The sequence below is a fragment of the Amblyomma maculatum genome, chromosome 1 (genome assembly GCF_055883805.1).
Source record: "Amblyomma maculatum isolate TAMU_Amacu chromosome 1, ASM5588380v1, whole genome shotgun sequence".
Classification (NCBI taxonomy): domain Eukaryota; kingdom Metazoa; phylum Arthropoda; class Arachnida; order Ixodida; family Ixodidae; genus Amblyomma; species Amblyomma maculatum.
The window spans coordinates 253787819-253810663 of record NC_139344.1 but is presented as its reverse complement, the minus strand read 5'-3'; the positions used below and the strand labels follow the sequence as shown (position 1 = coordinate 253810663).

Here is a 22845-nt window from a genome sequence, read left to right as displayed (position 1 = left end):
ATTTAGGTGCAAGTTAGGGTCGGTTTGTAACCCTTGTCGCAGAGAGAATAGAGCAGCCACTGTTTTTTTGTGGTGAAAACTTAAGTCCATTTTGATCTGTCCATGTCGCCAGCTTGTTTATGCTAAGCAGCACTTTTCTTTCATATACATTGGAGGATGTGTATGCCCTACTGAAAATATTGTGCGAGGCTCTGCGTGATTATCTGTGCGTGGTTATCGACCCGCACAGCGCGAGTTTGTGCGTGCGAGGATGTGCGATTCGAGGATGTGCGAGCGAGAATGTGCGAGCGAGGATGTGCGATGTGTGCACGGTGGGAGAACGTGCAACGTGTTCACGGCGCGAAGGCGTGCCCACTGTGAAGATTTTTGTACCCGTGTGTGTGTGGCAAAATTTGTGCATAGCTATCAACATTCAGAGTGCATGGATGTGGGCACTCACTTAAGGCCCCAATATAGTCCGACGTAACGCGCGCGCGCACGTCGCCCTCCGCGACGTTACGTCGGCGAAAAACAGAGGTCTATAGTCCAACGTCATGGCGTGATGGACGTAGTGAGCGCGAGCCGACGCGGCCCAACGTCGCTGACGCGCAAACAGAATCTCGCCTATTTCTCGCCGACCACCTCAGCTGCGTCGACCCTCCATCCCAGCATTCCTCACGCGCAGTGAAGATGGCGGCTTGCATGTAGACAGAGACTGCGCTATAACCACGCGCGCATTTCAGACACTGTTGCGGAAAAGCTGCTAGAAGGAATTCGAGGGCAGCCCTGCGTTAATGATACCAAGCGGATTGACTATACACAGACGTTCAAAGGAAAGAAAAATGCCTGGGATGCAAACTGTCAGTAGTGCGGCTGGGCACAGCTGTGAGTTCTTCGCTGCGGTGTGTGTACCATGCTCGTTTTAATGCATTGCTCTAGAAGGTGTAACGATGGTGTTGTTTCACTTATCTGCAGTACATTCATTGGAAGAATACCAAAAACTGCGGAAACGGCTTCGCATAGAGTTGTGACCGGTACACGCCGGAATCGAAGGCCGTACTCGATTTGGCCTCACGGAACGTCAGCGGCTCAACAACCAGGGAATTCGCGAAATTTATGGAATTCTACAGGAGCTGCAGCCAGCCGAGAATGTGATCCTCATTACTGTGTAATCTCTAACTCCTCTGTAATCGTACATACACTTAAATTTTGATTAGTTTTCAGTAAAACACGCACGTACACAATCATTGTTCCGTCTGTAGCCGTCGTCGACGCGGGCTCAGGCCGTTGCTGGGCTGGACGTCTCCACGGCTGCCTGTAAATGCTTTGTGCCATTTGAACATTCGCAGTAAACACATCGCGTCATTGCCTTCATCACAATAGTAATTAGTGCCTTGATAGGCTGCAGCCAGGTCCCTGTAGGTGCCCTATCGTCTGCTCGAAAATGCACCCCAAAAATGTACCAGCCCTCGAGGGCGTCTTGTGCGCATGCGCGCCGCGGCATCGGGCACGCCAGCCGCGCCATCCTGTAGAAGCGGCAGTTTTTTGACGCGCCCGTCATGGCCGACGTGCCGTGGCTGACGTCGCAGACTTAGCCAGTTGCGTCGAAAACGTCGGACTATATTAGGGCCTTTAGTGCAAGGAATGGGTGCACTCTGAAGGTGCAAGACATTAGTCTGATCTCAAACGATGAGACATTCGGCATGGGAATGCTACCATGCTATGGTGATACTCTGCATGGTTGCAAGGCTCCTACATCACACATCATGTTTGTGTTGTGCATAATACTAATATGCCAGCTTTAGGCCTTGTGCAAGGCCTCAATCAGTTTCTGCTACAGTTATGACACAAAATGTTTTGCAGAAATGATGCTCTCCATGAGATGAGTCTCAAGTGCAAAGAATGCAAGCTTCCAAAAGATACATGTGGTCACCTGGATTGGCTTTATTGGCTGATACAGTGTGGTCACAAAACATCTGCTTTCGGTCCACCAGGTTCGAGCTTGGATGCAGGTTTCCTTCTTCAGCTGCTCTTGGCCTGTAGGATTCGAGCTTGGATACAGGTTTTCGCTGTGCGACATCTGCAAAATGCAAAAAAAAAAGCAGGACTATATTCCAAAATCCGAAAATTCAGCTGTCTTTACAAAACATTCTGAGAAAGGGGTAATTAGGTGCTCTATTTTTAATTGATAACAATTCAAAAAGTTTCGATTCTGAACTACAGAAATATGACGAACTGACACAAGAATACAGGCGTTCAGCATCAGTCCATCACAAAATCTAATACCTTAGTCGAACAGATATTTCAAGGGTCTTTGAACCATATCCTATCAATCAAAGACATCTGAGCACTGCTTCATGGAAAGCTACAATAACTAGAGTGAACAGAGCAGTCCAGAACTGGAGACTGGACTTTGAGAAATAGAAGTGTGCATTCTAGATATGGCTTAGCACACAGAGCTAGGAATAAAACCAAACCTGAAATGAAAGATTATGCAATTCTACATATATGGTCATAGAAGAAAAACAAAATTGCACACAGAACAGTACGGAAGGTATATCATCATTGCAACTTGTACAAAAACAGTTGATAACACATCTTCAAAAGTGCACGAGTATTACTTGAGCCCAGCAGCGAATTATCAATGGCAATAGCGGGGTACAAGAGCTTAGTGAGATGATGGAATCTTTCAATGGTGATCGAGAATGCCATGTAGAAGTGGCACAACTCTCCCCAAGTTTACTAAAAGCTTGGTTAGGATTCATGACGGCCCCTCAGCCTTCCTTCCAATAAGGTCGAGAAATACCCTAACCACCCGAGGCAGTGGAAACAGTGCATAGGGATCAGGTTAACTGATATTCACAAACATGCCTTGACTAACACCTTTACTCTAAGCGGTCCTCGAGGCCCTTTTTTTTTTTTTTTGAAATGAAGCTCCACTTGAATTGCTCCTCGAGTGCATGAGAAAACAGAGCATCTATAAGTGGCAATGACACTACTATGGGGACACCTAGACTTCCACTTGCAAACATGGGGCATCGCAGCTTTCACACACTGTGCAGACTTCGTTCTACTGCATACCAAGCCTTTCATGAAAGTGGGTACAATAAGAATTCACAGACCCACTCTCTGAAGCATTGGCTCCGAGAACATCAATCTGATGCGAAAATACTGAAACATCGTTTCAAGTACGACCAAGAAAAGCCTCCTAAGTTTCTACGGCTGACGTTGAGCATGGATAACTATCGTCAGTTGCAGATTTCAATGCTGTAGTTGATCATCGCATTATGCTACTGTGGTGTAAACACATTTCAAGTCATCACCAGATACCTTAGCAACATTTCAGAGCACGCCGAGTGCCAAGTTGCAGAAAGCATTTGATGGCTAACAGCAAATGAAACATGTGCAGTGGTTTCTGTGAACCACTGTGGACAGTGGTGCAATCGTGGGGAATGTCATATTGTAAATAGGAAGACAGAGAGGTACCGGAGGTGCAGTTGTGCCATGGAACACCTGTGCTGCACACATCAATGGCTTTCTGATTGCCTCAAATATACTTGTATGTCTAGATGCAGGGCTGAAGGGGGGGGGGGGGGTCAATTCTGTCTTTTTAGCTGTGGAGAGATATTTGCAGTTGGTGGAAGGCATGGCTTTTCAAGTGCGCTTAAAATTAAAGCTCCTAGCTTGCTTGGAAACAGAAGCGGCATTTGCTTCTGGAAAGACAAATTTGTTGGCTTGGGTGCATGCGCTATAACATGCTTCTTTGAACCTCACATGTGCTCAACGCTCGCCGCTGAGCACTCGGAGGGCAAATATGCAACTAGGTCACTAGAGTTCACAGCAGTTCGAGCAGTTCTCAATGCCTAAATCCTGTTCTAATCAGCCATATGTCACTGGCACTGAATGTTGATAGATGTGAATTGTTTTCAGCCATTTTTCACAGCTGACTTGTTCATGCAGTCTGCAAAACATATTTTACTAGGCTGTGACTTTTTTTTTAACGTCCAAAAGCGACTCAGGCTATGAGAAATGCTGTAGTGGAGGACTGCAGAAATTTCAACCACCTGGAGTTCTTTAACGTGCACTGATGTCGCACCGCACATGGGCGCCTTGCTTTTAGTCTCCATCGAAAAGCGGCCGCCACAGCCTACTAGCCTGTGACTCTTGAGGCAGCTTGTGGATGCTGTTCACAAGGACTTGGCATTAGAAAATGAGCATGTTACACGTAGTGGCATGCACTTTCCGGGCCAAATTTTGGCCTTATGGCCCATTCGGTTGGGGGGACGAGAGCAGAGGTGCCGAGCAGTACAGAGAAGTACAGGAGCACGCCGAGCGAGGGTGTAATTTTCCTCCCACGGGAACGCTCTCTGCGTGTCGAGAGCAGTACGCCACGACCATTGTGACCGCACTTCCCTCCCCAGCATTCTCCGCCTACCTGCAGTAGCAGCAGTTGCAACCCGAGGAGAAGCAAACACTCCATGTAGAACTGCTTTGCATGCCTTTGTTCTCACAGCGCGGCGATCTGCCTCCTTTGGCCCTTTCGATGCCAGCAGTGACTCTCAAACCTGAGCAATGCTTTGCAGCCACCATTTAGAGCGTCACCGACTTGAGAAAAGAAAAAAGATGGTGCGGATACACCGCTTTATGTCATGTGACTTCCTCTACACTCGCATTAGATGAGGGAGCAGCCGGGAGTGCATTCAGGTGCTCTCAGCAAAGGAAAAGACCTCCTCCTCTACCATTGGAAGCCAGTGATTCTACTCCTGCTCTACCACTGGAGGGCACCCACTTGTCTGAGAGCACTTTCGAAGTGCTCTCGAGGGCGCCTGCTCTCCCGCTCGAATTCGCCATTAGTCTTGCCCCGTATGCCACTTGTGCTGTCTGGAGTGGAGAAATATTTCTGAAGGGTAAGTCGGAAGAAATGCTGAAAAGCATTCAAGAATCTGAACTGAACCTTAAGTAGAGAAAAGACTGTTTTCTGCACTTTATGGAGCTGAGGTAGCGTCGAGTGGAGACATGTTTTTGAATTTGGCCACAAGGGTAAAATTTGAATTAACTATTCCACACGCAAAACACTCGTCCTAATTTCAAGTCCTCTGAACATTCAGAAGCAAACTCGATATTCACAGGCTAACAGAACGTTTCCCAGGCTGCATGAAAAGGTAGCTGTGAAAAACAGCTGAAAACGCTTAATGTTAGGCAAAATGTTGCTGCTGCTGTGATATTGTTCATGTAGAACATGACATATGCATTGAGAAATGCTGTGAAATTTAGTCACCAAATTTGTTTATTAAGATTTGATTTGAAGTTGCTGCTACACTTGATCTTTAAGCTTGCAGGGCTCAGGGGAGAGGGAAGAAAATATGCGTGCTTCTTCGCTACATATACACCCAAACCAACAAATTCAACTCGCTGATTTCAGTTTCCAAACAAAGCTTGGAGCCACAATGGTCACTGCACTTGAAAAGCCATGCCTTCTGCCTACCGTGAATATGTCTCCACAGAACAAGTGAACCAACCGCTTTGACAGCACCGTGTGTCCGTAGAGCACATAGTACCCTGATGTGACAAGCAAGCCATTGATGCCTGTAGCACAGATGTTGACATTGTTCACAAAACTCAATCGCGCTACTAGTGGCCCCAGCTTCCTTTACACGTACTTCTTCATCATCATCATCAGCCTGATTATATCCACTGCAGGGCGAAGGCCTCTCCCATATTTCTCCACTTAACCCGGTTCTGTGCTAGCTGCGTCCACTTGACCCCTGCGAACTTCTTAATCTCATCCGCCCACCTAACTTTCTGCCGCCCCCTGCTACGCTTTCCTTCCCTTGGAATCCAGTTTGTTACCCTCAGCGACCATCAGTTATCCTCTCTTCGCACTACATGTCCTGCCCATGTCCATTTCTTCTTCTTAATTTCTACTAGAATGTCGGTAACTTGAGTTATTTCCCTGACCCACTCTGCACGCTTTCTATCTCTTAATGTTACCCCTACCATTTTTCGTTCCGTAGCCCTCTGGGTTGTCCTCAACTTAAGTAGAACTCTCTTGGTTAGCCTCCACATTTCAGCCCCATAGGTGAGTACAGGCAAGATGCAACTGTTGTATACTTTCCTCTTGAGCGATACTGGTAAGCTGCTAGTCATAATCTGAGAGTGCTTGTCAAATGCGCTCCATCCCAATCTTATTCTTCTTATTATTTCCTTTTCGTGGTCCGGATCTGCGGTTACTACCTGTCCTAAGTAGACATATTCGCCTACTACTTCCAGTATTTCGCTACCTAATGTAAACTGCTGTTCCTTCCCGAGGCTGTTGAACATTACCTTAGTCTTCTGCATACTGGTTTTCAACACGTACTTGCTAAGACCAAAAATGGGAAGACTGCAAAAATGGGGGGGGGGGGAGGAGGCAGCATTTGTGTACAAAAGGGGGAGGCGGCTGCTACTTTCAGGCAGTGTCTGATGCGTCCTAATCTAAACATCCTAAGCATAAAAACATGCAGCAGCAAGCATGCAATGCATGTCTAAAGGTGTGCGTCCCTCGAGATATCTGCAGGCCGCCACCAAATGTTCTCACTACGTCTCTATAGCCAGCGCAAAACTGATCTGCATGCCCACCACCAGTTTTCTCTCAGTACCATCGGAGCGCTGTTTAAATTTTTTAATGCAAAACCATAACTAGCCCATTTACACGTAATTTCATCCGTGACCGTCGTTGGCTGCGTTGGTTCCGAAAAAAAAAGAGCAATCACGCCATTGCTGAGCATAGAGCAGCTTAGTAACATAAGGCATGCGGCTGAGCTCAATAAGAAGGATCAGATAACATGACATTTGGGCAAAGCCTTTAACCTCAAGTACACTGAGTGGCTGCCCTTAGCTGAGATCGAAAGCAAAGCCAGCACAGCATCTATATCTACTGTGGCTGCATTAGCTGTGCATCACTGCCTACAAGAAGCGCAGTACACCAACTGTTTTCGCAGCCAGCGACACCTACTCTTGCTCGGCTAAAGTCTGTTTTGATTGATTTCCTGCTTAGCCAATGATGCCGATGGTGCTAGTGTGGCCTCTGATGGAGATGCTTGAAATTATAATGCGGCTGCTGATTCCTCGGTGCTGGTTCCGCAAAAGCCATTCTTTGCAGGCAGAAGCCCCTTATCGGAAGATTTAGGGCAGTGATCGTGCAATCAGAAAGTTTGGTCAAACATCTGAAGTCTTCTAAAAAGTCGGAAGGGTTGGCTGCAGGTATGTATGCAACATGCCTTCCCCACAAGTGTGTCCTTGTCTGTGGAAGCCACCAAGCAGAGCAAACTTACTATTAGTCCTCAAATTTGTACCGTAGCTCTGCACTAAGTAGGTTCTGAAACACTGCTCATATACAGCGACAACTTAAAATGTGCAGCACCACAGAAGTATGTGATGATCAACTACAGCACTGGAGTTAGTGACAGACCATGATTATGCCTACTTGGTGTCAGAAGCTGGGATGTCAGGAGGAATACCAAAGCCATATCCAGAAAAAATAATGTGCTAGAAGTTCTAAGTTAACCAGGTTTGACCTGGGCTGTCACTCAGCCAATGCTTCAGAGAACAGATCTGTGCATACTCACTGTATCCACTTTAGTAAAAAGCTTGTAAACCCACAGAACAAAGCCCACAGAGAGAACAAATGATAAGATGTCAAGTGTTTACAAGTTGAGTGCCAGTCTATGAGCCCTCAAGGTCACATAACTGCCAATAAATGAAAAGCAGGCATTCAGGGCTACGTGGAGTTGAAGTCAATGTATTCTTATGAAGTCAAGATTTCCTGTCACTATACTCAATCTCACAAGCTGTCTGCTGCACCTGGGCCATTCGAGATCATATAGATTATAGTAGGTAATTGTGCTCTTAGGTGCCTCTCACCCCTTGAATTGGCCAGGGAGAAAGTAGGAGCACAATGACCTACTTGGACCCTTTGCAAAACTCAATGCGTCACCTATATTATATAGCAAAATCCTTGTGGGAGGATATCTTTGCACATCTTGGGTGCACAGTCACGTGATACATGGGTGATGTAGCCTATATGTCACATACACATATCTCCTAGATTTTTTTTTTTTACAGAGGCATGCTGCTTAGTCAAAAGACGCGATGCGCGGGAGTGTAGTGCGCACCGATTCTGTGCGTTTGCAATTTTTTGTTTTCGTTCTGTTTCTTCCGATAGTTTGGTGGAACGGCTGGTATGCAATGCGATGCGGGATTCTGGAGTCGTGAGTCTGTTTTTTCACAGCATGTCACCGGGATGGTGCGTTTGCTTTCTGCAGTCTAAAAAAAATGTGCAAGAGTACTTGCCGTGTGCGGGGCTGCATATATATTGAGTACCAGAGTGAGAGTTATTTGCACACACGCATGCCCATACGTGCCCATACACATGCAGTTTTGTAGTGGCGCAAAAAAAGTAATTCTGTCAAGACAGAGCATCTTCTAAAGGGCACGTAAACTTTGACGTTTGGATTAAGCAATGGAATTATACAAGATGTTTCACATAAGGTTTGCTTTATGGGGTTTAACGCCCCAAAGCGACTCAGGCTTGTATCACATGGGGGGCTTAACTCAAGGTACAAAACCAGCCCATGTGCGGACACAGAAGCAGTCAAACCTTCGGTGCTACAAGAAAAAAAAAGCAAGCATGCACACTGCTCTGTGCTTTGCCGAGGCAGCTCCAAGCCATCACTCACTTGAAACCGTGCTGCCTGCGTTGGCCAGCCTGCCCTCCCCCCCCCCCCCCCCCCCCTCGATTCATTCATTTTTTCCGCACTGCTAAATAAAAAAAACAGAAAGCATGCATACTGCTGTGCGTTTAGCTCGCAGGACAGCTAGACTCCCCTCCCATTACCTCCACTCCCCCTTCCCACCCGCCACTCATTTTAAAGGACCAACATCCCAGCACCCTTGCGTCCTTCCCACACAGACCAGGCAACCCTTTTCTCACTCTCTCCCAGTAGAATGAAAAAAAAAAAGCCCATGCAGGACATGCAGGAGTGACATAGCCACGTCACTTTTGTTTCAATGAGGTTTGGGTTGCTTTGACCTGAGCAGCAGTATAGGGAGCGCTCAAGATTTGATTGCTTCTGTGCGTAGCACGTTAGAGCACAGGGCTCGATCGGCCACCCTTGTACCTTAAGTTAAACCCGTTGTGTGAAACGATAGTGCCGGAAAATTGTTGGTTCATAAGCTAAGCCACATCTTTTATGAATTTACAACTTAACTTCAAACACCAACGTTTATGTGCCCTTAGAAGATGCTCTCAGTCTTGACAGTTATTTCTTTTCTGCCACTGCAAAACAGCATGTGTGTGGCGTGCGTGTGTGCAAGTAACTCATGCACTAGACTTGCATGTTTTCATTACAATGAGGAAAACAAATGCACAATCCCTGCAGCGCACTGTGAAGAACACTCTTGACTCCGTGTCCTTGCATTGCTCGAATACCACCAACGCCACTAAACCACCGGAAGAAAAAGAATGAAAGCTAAGCAAAAGATAGCAAATGCACAGAATCGGCGCTCACTCTAAATTCCCTTGCATCATGCTTTTTGACTGAGCAGCGCTTCTCTCTCATGGAAAAAAAGAATACAAACTCCACAAGATATGTGTACGTAACACATAGGCTATGTCACTGATGTATCACATGATTGTGCACTGAAGACATGCAAAAATATCCTCCCAATTCCCTTTGGGGCAGAAGTTGGGTGCAATGCTGAATATTTCTGTATCAAACCTCATGTTATGCATGAATCTGACGAGAAGCATGCCTTCACTATTGAAAACCAGAAGGGCGGAAGTGGGGGGGGGGGGGGGGGGGGGGTATGAATTTTGTTACTGAGTGGAGCAGGTAATGGATGTGGTCATTGTCACAAGAAATGTCTCCTGGCAGCCACCTATTTCTGCCCCCAAAACAGGTTTGGCCGCCACAGTGAAGGGGTTTGCACTGAGCAGAGAAGCATTGCAGAAATATTCTGCCAGAAAAACCCCATACTTCATTCATGGTCTATGATTACAAATGGCATAGTATTATCAATAACACTCCCCTGTTTCCTCTTTTCACATTACATACAAATTATATTCGCACTCAGTTTAGCTACCAAAAAAGTGCAGGGGGGCCTTTTAGAGAGGAAATTTGTCAGAGCTGATTTATAAGAAAGCAGCCATCAACGGGTCTAGTTGAAGACAGGAAGACCAGAAAAATAACCCTCCAGAAAGGTCTTCAAGGAGTTCCAATTTGAGAAAAATTTATTCACAGTAGTTTTGCATAAATGTGTGAAATTTAGGAAAACAAAGACAAACATGCTGAAAAAAAGAAAAATTAAATAGGGACAAGAGAGGTGGCAACTGCGAAAAAGAGAGCCACCTGTAGCCACGGTAGACGCATGCCAGGCTGTCACTTTGGGTTTATATTATATAGGCTCATGCTCTCTTCGATTGTTCCCTCTGAAGTGCACTTTTAGTTTTCATGTAGGCTTGCTTTTAGAGAAAAACCATGCAATTTTTTTGAGAATTTTAAGCAGCAAATAATTTCAGGAGTTCCAAAGCTCCTTGAAATAGTTCCTGAAAACCAAGCGTACTCAATGATATCAAAGGCCTGTGTAAACCACACTCCATGATCATCATATTGAAGGGAATGGCTTACCAGCCCAGCCTCTGGGGCCTGTGCCCAATAAAGTATGGATGCATCATGTAGAACTTATGAAATCAGCTGGTAATGACATCTGTTTCAAAACTTCTGGCTTTTCCTATCTTAAAGTAAGCTCGCATTTTCAGTAAGTAGCACTTTAGTGAATAGAATGCAGTAATTTATAATAAAAGACAGCTTCAGCTTGTCCTCAATGTCCTTTTATTACTCTAAAGCTGAACATGAGCTATGAGAGACATCAAGAAGGAGGGCTCTGGGTTAATTTCCAGAGCCCTCTTCCACAAAAGTTCTTCAAGCTATGCAGTGGCACCAAATGTGGGCAGGCAAATTTGCATTTTGCCTATATCAACAGGCCACAGGCACCATTCCACTCCGCATTCTCAAACTCAACAGCCAAATGTCATAGCCAATAAGCAACGGCAGCAAGCAAAGAAAACACTGAAGAAACCTAAATGTCAAAATAAACATGAGGGGTCACAAATGCAGTAGTGGGTTAGGCAAATAAAAAACTACACATACTGAAAGATGTCTTCAGTACTTACATCAATGTCCTGCTTCTTGCCCACCACAGCACAGCACAATTCCGGCAAAGGGTATAGAGCTTGAAGGAGCCATTGCTTACGAAGCCACATGGAACTTGCTGCAAGGTAAAAAGTACCATGACCCAAGAAATTAGTGAAAACGTAATATGGTGCAACACGTACATGCAGAGGCTTTGTGAGCAAGAAATAAAGGCACAGAGTAGGAACACCACAATACTGTTTTTTTTTTCTTGAAATGATGCACGACATGCTGGTGCAGGTCACTGCATGAAATTTGCCTCTGCCTGCTAAATAATCTTAAATTATTATTTTTTTAATTCAAAATTTCACTTTGGGATTCAATTAGTTGAAGGGCGATTGCCTACAATGCCAGAGAAGAAACAATGTTGACATCACCCGAGACATACCAACAGTGAAATAAAATAACTCCTTTCACTCCATCTCGTCGCCAGCCTGGCAAAAAAGCAAGTCAGGCATCACAGTGCCCCTAGTTACAAATAAAAAAGCATTTACTTGACCTTAACTGCAAGTGCATTTTAACAGCCTATCCATAATCCACCAGTTCCCACTAGGTTCGAGATCAGACAAGCCCTCCCTTTCTTTATGCTTTACATCGAGCGAGCACCTTAATTGGTACTGCAGGGCCTAATACATGCCTGCAACTACAATACTACTTTTCTAAGAGATGTGGAACTTCATTAAAATTCATTTTATGACCGAAGTAGCAAAGATTGTATTTTATCTTGAAAGAAGCAGCAAGAAAAAACAAGGGTATGAAAGGAGACAATACGGGCACTAGCTTACAACTAATGTTTATTGAAGCACACATGAAATATATAGAGAAGACGAGCAACAACGCAAACCACTCAATCACTGATAAGCAAAAAGCAAGACATGAATCACTAAAATTTAAGAACAGTTCCCTATCTAGATAACCAACTCACTGCATGGTAACATGATGGATGGCTCACTAACACATTCATTACCTAGTTGTAAAATATGTCTAGCTTCAATGATTTCTCAGCTGATTTGCAATGGATGACAGCCAGAATGTGCACAGCAGAAAGAAACTGAAAGCAACCAGTGCATTCTTACAATGCACAGCCAAGTTGACCTCTACCTACATCTACTCAAATGGAACCGTTCGGAAGTTTTAGTGATTCATGTTTTGCTGTCTGCTTATTGGTGACTGAGCGGTTTGCAGTGTTGCTTGGCATTATATATTTCTTATTTGCATCAATAAACCATAGTTGCGAGTTAGCATCTGCTTGCTTCTTTTCACGTCCTTGTTTTTTCGTGCTGCTACTTTCAAGATGACACCTTACCAACTCACCCAAATTACATCCTTATGATTGTATTTTAGTCAGTGAAATTTTACTTCATGTGACACTAATCAACACACATGACCACGTTTCATGGAACTTAAAGCCAGTCAATGAGAGCCTCATCATAAAGCATGAAAGTTGGCTCAGATATGCAGCTCTCCATGCCAACACAGCTTGCACAGACATGATTTTCTGTGGTAAACAAAACACTGGGCTGCTGCAAGGGCGGTACAGAGCAAGCAGAGGGTGCTCTGACACTGAGAAGAAATGTGGCATTGAATCTTGCTGTACATGGAGGCAATGTTTTGGGGCTATGCAGCCGAGTCCAGGTACGAAAGAAAAGGAGAAAAGTTTCTGTCCCCTTGCCGTGAAGAGTGGTTTGCTCACTATTTGGGCTAGGAGTGTACTGGGCTGAAGTGAAGGGAGGAAGTTGGAGAGTTAATGCAAGGTCACTAGGGCTGAAGTAACTCACTCTACATGGCAAGGGGAAAGAGGTATGTTGCCTCTTCCTTTCTGCCTAACTTCAGCTGCATAGCCACAGTTATCCCCGAGTTTAGTGATGAGCTACCGTGATCAAGACTTGTAGAACTGAAAACTGAAAGTAACAAAGGGGTATGGCAGGATTAAAATATCTATGGTGTCCAGGTGAATAGCACGCTGCACTCCAGGGTTGCTGATTGCGCATTTACTTATTTTATATTTAAAAAAAAACAGTAGTTAGTGAACCATAAATATAATACTTCTGCTATTATCAAGATTCCACAGCTCTGTAAACTGCATGAAGAAAGTGAAACTCAATAGCTTGCACTGACAACTCACCAGGCACCCACTGGTGAAATAAAAGTGGAGCAAAATGTCATCTGCATTCACCACATTCATCATGAAGGTATTGCAGACACTAAGCATAGCTCACCATCATAGCACTTCTGATATCATATCCAAGCCATCTATAAAGCTACCTAGCTTGTTACATGAACATATCAACAGATGACTTTTCAATGGTCATATGACTGACCAAATTCTGATGAAAAAAAAAATGTTTATGACTAAATCAGCACTTTTCTCAGAGTTCACTGCATGGGAGTGAGTTCGTCAACTGCTAGTGTTTCAGAAAAAGGGGTCATCAAACTGTAAGTAACCTGAGTTGAGTTGCAAACAACAAAATTTCGGAGAGTGGTGAGGAGCAGACTTTGTGGCCTTACGAAGGTCATCTACTAACGCTAACAGTAGGCAACCTTGATTTGATGACAGGGTTCAACATGCCAAAGAAACTTAGACAATGAGGGTCAGCAATAGTAGGTAGCTCTGGATAATTTTGACTATCTGCACTTTTTCAATGTGCACTGACACTGTGCAGAACATGGGGACTTAGCGTTTTGCTACCACCGAAATGTAACCACCCCGGCTCAGACCGAGCCCGCGTCACCCAGCTCACTAGTCAAATGCCCTAAACACTGAAACCACCCCAGTAGGGTGCAGGCAGCCTTGAAGAGGGTTACATTTGCAGGCATGTTTTGTACAAGCCAAGCTTATATAAGCTGGGTATGGCCAAGCTGCGGCTAATGAGTAGCATGAGGCTCCTTGCAAAGTGCAGATACCGACAGCTTGGCACCTGTCCACCACCCACCATTTGCAGTATTTCTGCCTCTACAGCCAGCTTCTCTGTTCTTTCTCCTTTAAGTTCCAAACCACCTATTGTTTAGAATTCTTTTGAACAATGAAACAATATGCCACCCTTATGGACATACATCTAACAGAGCTGCTCACGACTGTAACCATGCTCATTCGAGAATTTCAATATGCTTGCTTTACAAATGGGGCAGTAGAGGCATATTAACAATCGTGGCATGAGTTCTTCACTGTGACCACCAGCTTTGTTAAATGAAAAAAAAAAAAAGTCATTATCATTTACTTTGCTCTTTGTAAAATGTTGCCTTTTTAGTCAAGAGTTCTCATTAAAGGTATGGCAGCAGTTGCGTAGGCCCATAGCTAAAGAGCTCTCTGACATATGCCCGCATTGTATTAGCTTGCTCGTACATTGAACTGAGCCTTAGCAAGCTTCGCGGTGATGCAAAGAGATGTTTGCCCATGCTAACATCTCGGCATTTCCATAATGGCGCAGATCAGTGTCTTCACTCTACTTGTGCTATGAGCATTCCTGTCATTAGCACATATTGAAAGTAAAAAGGATGACAGCAGGCAATGCGACATATGCCAGCAGAGACACGTTCACCTGCTTTTCCTCTGCACATACAGTGAATTACAATCCCAGAAGTGAAGTGGTCTGCCTGCTCCGCAAAAGAGCACCTGCATCCAGTACAGATTGTGTCCCCATTGCATTTGGAACTCATGCCAGCGCAAGTAGGTGGTGCCCATGAACTGACAGAAGAATTGCCTGTTATTCTGTGTGCTAGCCCGTGCTTCGTCTACACGTGCCAGCTGTTTTTAAACCTGTAATAGGTCTGCATTTCTCCCGCTGCTTCTTGGGATGGCATTGACATCAACAGTTTATGCCATTCTTTCGTATAGCCGAGTGCGGGCAAGCAGGGTAAAATTTCTTTGGCACTATTCTCAAATAAAAGGAAGTCGCAGTTCACCATTTTCACTGTTTCAGAGTTCAGGAATGGCTTTAAGATCATGAATAGCACATAAAGATGATTTCCGCACAAAATCTTCTAGTCACACTCCGAGCTGAGGTCTTTAAAAAAGATTATTGCATAATACTGCTACTCTTAGACTTGCTGTCCTCAAGAGTAAGCACTAGTTCATGACAGCAATTTGCATTCATAGCAGTGGCAAGTAATAATCATCTATTATGGAGCACAGAGGGCACAGTCAGCACAGCAGAGCATGCTACTGGAAATAGAAGGTGCAGCTGAACAAATACTCAAGCAAACTTCTAGCCGGTTCTGTTGATTTCGGAAGAGCAATCCACTGCTCCAGGGACCGATCTTGGCTCAGCAATCGCTCCCCATCTGCATTGGGAAGATGGGACCTGTGTTCCGGATCTGCATTTGGAATACAGTTACTCCAAAAAGAGCAGAAAATAATGTTCTGTAAGTCACTAAACCCTGTGATTGGAATTGACTATTAGTAAAGTCTTGTCATCTATCACCTCGATCTGCTCATAATTTAAGTAGCATTATAAAAGTCTGCGATTCTGCAGGAACCTCTGATCTCACACCAAGAATTCAGTGCCCATAGCAGGCACAACGCGCATCTAGAGATGCCAGGTAATGTAACTCGAAAGAAATGTTACGCTAACTCTTCTTTACCTACTAAGAGAGCAAACAGTATTTCTGTCATCGAACCTTCTTTTAAACACTATTTCATGGCAATGGCAAAAGGCATTTCGAGTCAACTGGAGGTCTAACCTAGTACAGTGGCGATGAACGAGCCCCTGAGCCTGCCATGTGCCAAGGCGTAAATGCACTTCACTGCAATGTACGAGTAAACAAGTGGAAGGCTGGAAGCTTGAACAATCTGTTTCCAGTAAACAGTGACGTTTGGGTGGTTAGGTTGGAATACCAAGCAAGCACTCTGCCCATAGCTTTATCTACTAGATTTCCTCTCAAAGGTATAACCAGCAAACAATGTCTGCAACTTAAGCCAGGAGTACAATCCCAGCATGTTCTGAATGTTCTGAAGACTTCAATCATCACATTTACTTTTTAATCATGCCAGTCACCTCAACATCAAATCAAAGCAATATATGTGGCAGCTTATGGAACCCTCGCACATACAAAACACACCGAGAAATGCAAGCCAGTCAGTCTAAAGGCAGCCTATCATCAGCATATTGTTCATGGCCTTCACAGGGCCACCAAGTTTGCTCCCTGACCACCCTATGAACATGCAGTGTTTGCACCCCAAATCGGGTTACAGAAAATGTGGCGGCTCTTTAAATGAAATAGGAGCAGTGCACCAAGAAAGGCAAAAGTTCGTCCCTAGCTCCCATTATGTCAACTGAAGAATGTGCAGAGTCAGACAAGAAATATGGATTTCTGAAAACATGTATTCTGTATAGAAATATGAGTGATATCTAGGAATCTAGGAAGATAGTGGTACCAGTGCAGTAAGCAGTCTGCCCCTTGTGCATCATGAAGGGCCAATGCTCTCGAGCTTCCAAACCTTTTATCATGCCAAAACATGCTCACCCGATCAATTATGAATTGTGAAAGGCTACACACTCTAAAGTGGAAACAGTTCCATGCAAAAAAGTAAAAAGAAGCCAAATGCAGAATGTGATGTGACTGTTCAAACAATGTCTGGAAGTGCATGTGGCAACCAAGCAATTCATAAATGTGGTAGCCATTCATAATCTAGATCCAGACACAACACTAATTCCATATCAACATCTACCGTTGCTTCTACAAAACATGCATAAATTTAAACAAAAACACCAGAACTGAATGATACTTTAAGCAAAGGCTTGCTTTGCTTGGAATTCTGCATGCACTCTTCATTTTGAAACTTGCATGAATTTCATATTCTCACATCTGTGATGAATCAGTGGTATACTGAGTACAGAAAAACTGCACATTTTGATTCACATTTCATATTAGAGAAGATGAAAATGGGGCATCTCAGCACTAAGATTTTTTTTCGCTTCATTTGTAAATAAATAAACAAGAAAATCAATACTATTGGTACTGTTGAATGCATAATTACCTTTACACCTTACTGACATTTCTGGACTGAAGGTCTGAGTTTGGTGTCTGTCATTTATATGCGCTTAGTAGTTTTTGAGGATTACTTCAGTCACGACCAAAGTATGAAAAAGAAAATATCAAGCCCAATACAGGCGAAAAAATTCAAAATAGCTCAAAACTTTTTTTTTTTCCCCTTCTGCTACCCAAGGCTCGACAATGGAGTTTAAGTACGGTTGCTGCTGAATCATACTGCCGTCGCATGTTCGCCGGCTCCATACCTCGTCATGCGCAATATTTATGGAACATAAGAATAATGATCTAGCCCTGTTTTAACGCAGGTAGGTTTTACCACTTATTCAATCCGTGTAGTTGCAACTGCACAAGCGCCGGATCTTCAACTGCAGCGCAACATAAGGCCCGGGTCGAGGCACTTGGAACTGGCCCATTCTAAATTCTTGCCGAAGGCTGAATTGCAGTAGGCGCCAGCATCGTGCACCCCGCAATGATCTTACGAGTGATGATTTGTGCGGCATATTCTACTCTGAGCGTGCAGCCCCTGGCACTAACTGTTTCTTTTCCTAGACACTGCAAACGCATTCACCCTTCCCTCGTCAAAAGCAAACTACCGTATGTTATAATGACATGCGCCTCTTGATGTTTACGAACTAGCGCTGTGTTGGCATGCATCATCAGTTCTGCGCAAAGTTTTTAGGAGAATGTACAGGGAAGATGGAAATTAACTTACCTCCGAGATGTCAAATGTATGCCGAGTGGTGGCCGCCCTCCAATAGTCCCGTCGTCAGCGTAGTGTTTGCAGTGAGAGCGCACAAAGGAAACGCACTACCTGTCGGGCACGCGAGCACACTTTTTGCACAGGTATGCACACAACCTTACCACGCTTCTGCACATCGCACGAGCTATTTTGTTGCGCTCTGTGCCTCGTATATCTCGAAATAAAGAGCCGCCAGCAGCAAGGCCCCCAACAACACACAAGAGAAAAAGGCGCGATGCCACCAACTCATAATGGCTACGGCTAGCACTTCGATCCGCTTCGGCTGCCTCGTCTGGTTTCGACTTGTTTCGGTTTCGGAAGTCGCTGACCTAACGACTTTGCTGCTCGCCGAACAGTGGCAAGCACGATGTCGGGCGTCTACGCGCTAACGCTGCATGTTTGTCGTGTATACGAGCCTGTAGTTTGTACATTCAAAAATTAGCAGTGCTAGCGAAAGACCACCGTGAGTTTCGCTTCTTTTCTCGCGATGCTGGACAAACTGCGTGCTTTGCTTGTTATGGACGTTAGGTTGACCGCGGTCTGTGGTTCGGCGAATCGGAGCTTTGGCCCAAATTCATTGCCAAGTTCCTTGCGAAAACTCCTGTTCATAAACAGTTACAGTGGCAATTGTTTGTTTGTTAACATTGAAAGACTATACGGCGTTTTACAGATCAAGTGATTTGTTTGGAAACAGAAGATGCTGAATTAATTGTGCTCGCTCATAAAAAACAGTGGGCGAGCCCAATTCGGCTCGCCCGCTGTTCCTTTATGGGCGCCACATCTATGGCTGTCAGCTCGAACTGGTCACCTGAGAGCGATAATTTCTTGTGTGATATGTGCCTCACTACTTCAGTGTATAACTCTTAAATGGTGACGAAATTTTTGAATGCCTGTAGCTTATAGCAAAAGCAAGGACAGTGGGGTGAAAGCCTGAACTCTCAATCAGGAAAGATATGCGATATGCAAAAATAGCTTACCGGTCAAGCTTCAAGTGAAGGCAGTGTGGGGTGTTTGCACGCTCTTTACTTCAATTAAGAAACTGACCATACAAATATTTCAACTTATCTCTGTGGCCTACAGCATACAGTAAAGAAGCTAAAGCAATCAAGCTGCTCTTTCCATGCAGCATAATGATTATGCACTGCTGGTGGAAACTGCACAACATATATTCGTGGAGTTGCACATGCAGCTTTCCTCAATGCCTCTCGCGTGACGCAGCCTACAGTTACACTGAAAAATATGCCAAATAAAATACATTTCCTTGCAATATGATGATTCAGCATATATGTGTATAGTGTGCATAGCTTCAAGATGCAACACATACTGTTGGTATCGCCTCTCATAAAGTACTAGGATTTGTGTATCTCTTCATTAGTCTAAGATCACCGATTCAATCCTTTCTTTTTTTTCTTTTTATTTGACATTGAGACGGACAACATTTGCAAGTGTCATTACGCAGCAGAAAGCTTCAATTCAGAGTAGTGCAGTTCAGCAAATTTTTGCTATAGTCTCAGGAAACTTAAAAATGGTGTATATAGGTGTAGATGTGCAAGTCAAAACTCAAAAGGCTGTAGGAGCTGTTTTGCTCAGCCTATCCTTGTGCTGAAAAAGAGAGTCAGGCTGGTTGGTTATAATGAGTCGATTGAGTGAACAGTGCTCTAAGATAGTAAGGGAGATAAAGAAGCAGAATTGTTGTCATCTTCTCTCCCATCCCATCTGTTAGTGCTGTTCAGTCGTTTGAGAATTGTCTTTCTTTGGTCTTTACAAGTGAATATGAGCTCGTGAAGTTTAGTACTGGAGTTGGCTTTCACATTTCTGCTATCAAATTTACTTTTCCTTCTACAGATGAAACTACAAGCCAGTTCTTCATACAAACTTGTGATGCCTAATGGTGGTAATAGTGTGCAGTTATAGTGAGTTGTCTCCATTCATATGCAAAACACAATGTAAGGGAGATTTTGATCGCCAGTTTGACCGTCATCTGCTTGGCAGGCAACACATCAATGTTGTGCACACAGCCTTTGTCGTGCATCTATGGCTGCGTCCAACTTTCAGAAACGAACGGTTGAAAGAGAAGCAAATGATGCTACTAGATCTAGTTGAAGTATCTCGCTTTTGACATTGCTTTACAGTAAGCTTGATATGTCGAGTAGTTGTTGCTCAGCGTGCATGTTGTCATATAAAGATTTCTGCATAATGAATGGAAGCAAGCACTTTTCTACCAATGTTGAAAATGTGCTGCAAGCCAAGACCAAAATTGTGAAATATGAAAAAGTGTACCTGTCACAAATAATCATGAAGTAATCATTATATGAAAGCTCTAACTTTGACCTCTTTCATATTGGAAGGACCTACACAGTATCAACGACTAATTTTTTAGCATGCAAGCATGTACATGGCCACGTAGTTTGCATGCTCTCTTAGAGCATCTGTTCACGCACTGGCTCCATGTGCTTCTACAAGCTCGCACAAATACGTGACCAGCTCATTCTCATTCAATCTTGCACAGTGGCTGTGCGTGCTTCTGTGAGCTCGCTCATGGGCTCATTCAAACTCACAAGAACTTGTACAATCTCATGCGTTCCTGCACAGTGGCTCTACGTGCTCTCATAAATCCACGTTTAATCTACCAAGAACTCACATATTCTTATACATTCTCATTCCCTCTCACACTTTCTTGTACAGCTCACATACAATTTTTTCAGTAGGGTGCTGTCTGTAGGTCGTCGACATACAGTGAATACATTACAGATTTCGGGATTATTTTATTTAAAGAATTCATTTTTACCATAAAGATAGTTGTACTTAATATACAGCCTTGTGGCACCCCATTCTCCTGCATAAACGTTCATGAAAAAGTTGAGCCTAAGCACACACGAAATGCACGATTCGAAAGGAAGTCTTTTAGACAGTTCAGCATTCTACCACGGATGCCCAAATCCGCAAGGTCGCGAAGGATGCCGAACGTTCATGTCGTATCGTATGCCGTCTCCATGTCAAAGAAGACGGCAAGACAGTGCTGCTTATGAATAAATGCTTCATGGACCGTGTTTTCAAGGTGGACTAAATGGTCCATTGTAGAACATGCTTTTTTGAAACCACACAGGTGAATGTCTAGAAGTTCCCGAGATTGAAGGACAAAGCTTAGGTTAATATTTAAAACACTTTCAAATGATTTTACAAGATAACTTGTAAAGGTTATATAGGTCTATAACTACCGAGGGCAGTCAGTGGCTTTCCTGGCTTCAGGAAAGGCACAATAAATGCTTTCTTCCATGTTTCTAGGATCTTTCCATGTACCCATATCTTATTGAAAAAATTCACAAGGGCTCCTATCGCAGGTGTGGAGAAATGTGCTAGCATTTAGAGTATTTCGTTCGGCCCAGGCTCCATCTTTTTACCCGCAGCTAAAACGGTATTTATAATAATATGGAAAATAAAATTCCTTTAAAAGTAGAGTTCACAAAAACACTACCACGTGTCTCTCGAAGTTGAACTCCTCATTCACTTCTCACAATCCTCCTACCTGGTTAGGGAGACGCGCCTGCAGTATTCATGCTTTGTGCGTTCACGCCACACGCCCAGCCCTTTAATCCATGGTGTCCCAGGGACAAAAGGACCAGGACGCTGCTACGAATACCTGCGCTGTGTATGGTTCGCACACTCTTTTCACGACGGCACGCACCCACCGCCACATCCCCCTGCCAGATCCCTCAGGCTTATCAACGGTGCTCGTTACACAGCTTGTCGCTGTTCTCGGCTACGGTATACGCAATGAATGGTTGGATGCAACAAGTGAAGTGACGCGCTGATTTCCAGCGCAATGATGCATTTGAGAATTCTGGCAATTTTCAACACAGCTACAAGAGCATCCTTCCAAAGGCCACCCCCGCCCCCTTCCCCCCCAAAAAAGGGATGCCTCGCGCCAGCGCCACAATGCCGTGACAAAACTTGCAGCTCACGTAAGTAATAGGCTGTCAGATAAATGAACAAGAGTGAATACTCCGTAAGAATAGCGGACCCGTACCGAGTTCCTGCTAGGAGTGACGACTACAATAAAAGAAAATACGTTTTCCCCCATGGCAGCATATATAGCCGCTGCCACCGCTGCAGTAATGCTTTTGCACTTATTCCACTGCGGATGAACCGCATAAATCAAACACGTATTGATTAGAGCATAAGCATTGCTCTTCGCACTGCAAATGCCTCGGTCATATGGCGCCGCAAATTTTGCCTTCAATCGAGGAAAGAAAATGCACGGGTCTGCCAGCTAGCTCTAGTTGAGCGACAAACCTCGCGCGGACAGAGGAGTAATGAGAGAAATAAAAAGAAACAAACAGAAAGAAGCTCCTGGCAACAGCCGCCAGCGAAACATTGGCGGTGCATAACAGATACCAAAACGCCGGTGGCAAAGTAGCCTCCGCCGAAAACGGCCACGGAGGGCCCAGAGCTAACACTGCTCTGAAAAGCGAGAGCATTTGCAGCGCTATATATACGGCTAGTCACGTGGTCTGGCGATCACGCGACCAACGCAAGAGACGCGAGCGCACGCGCTTTCTCACGCCACGCGCACGCGCAGCTGCTCCTCGTGGTTTCAAGGTCACTGCGCTGCTTTGCACACCATGGAGGGATTTCGCGTCAGTTTGTTGCTACAAGGGCTTGCTCTGACTGCATGGCTGCCACGCCTTGTATGTGTGGCAGCTTAGCCTAAAAGTCCTGTGCCTCTTTTAGAAATCACTGCACTCGTAAACTTTAACTTGTCCGTGATTGAAAATCACATGTGCTGCGATATAAACAATCCAATTTATATTAGTTCAGCAAAATGTGTTCTGTGCGATCACGTCTTGAACACTATAGATGAACTAGCGGGTTCATAAACTCTATGGTCCGAATTTGTGTTGAGAT

The 22845-nt window shown here is 44.5% G+C and overlaps 1 long non-coding RNA gene across 1 annotated transcript; it reads right to left on the bottom strand.

Annotated features, from left to right (window-relative positions):
* Positions 1–1899: 1899 nt before the first annotated feature.
* Positions 1900–18169, bottom strand: LOC146206256 (uncharacterized). Its single transcript, XR_014704417.1, has 3 exons — positions 17914–18169; positions 11192–15524; positions 1900–2059 (listed from the first exon to the last, which is right to left on the bottom strand). It is a non-coding gene; the product is annotated as an uncharacterized LOC146206256 (long non-coding RNA).
* Positions 18170–22845: the final 4676 nt, after the last annotated feature.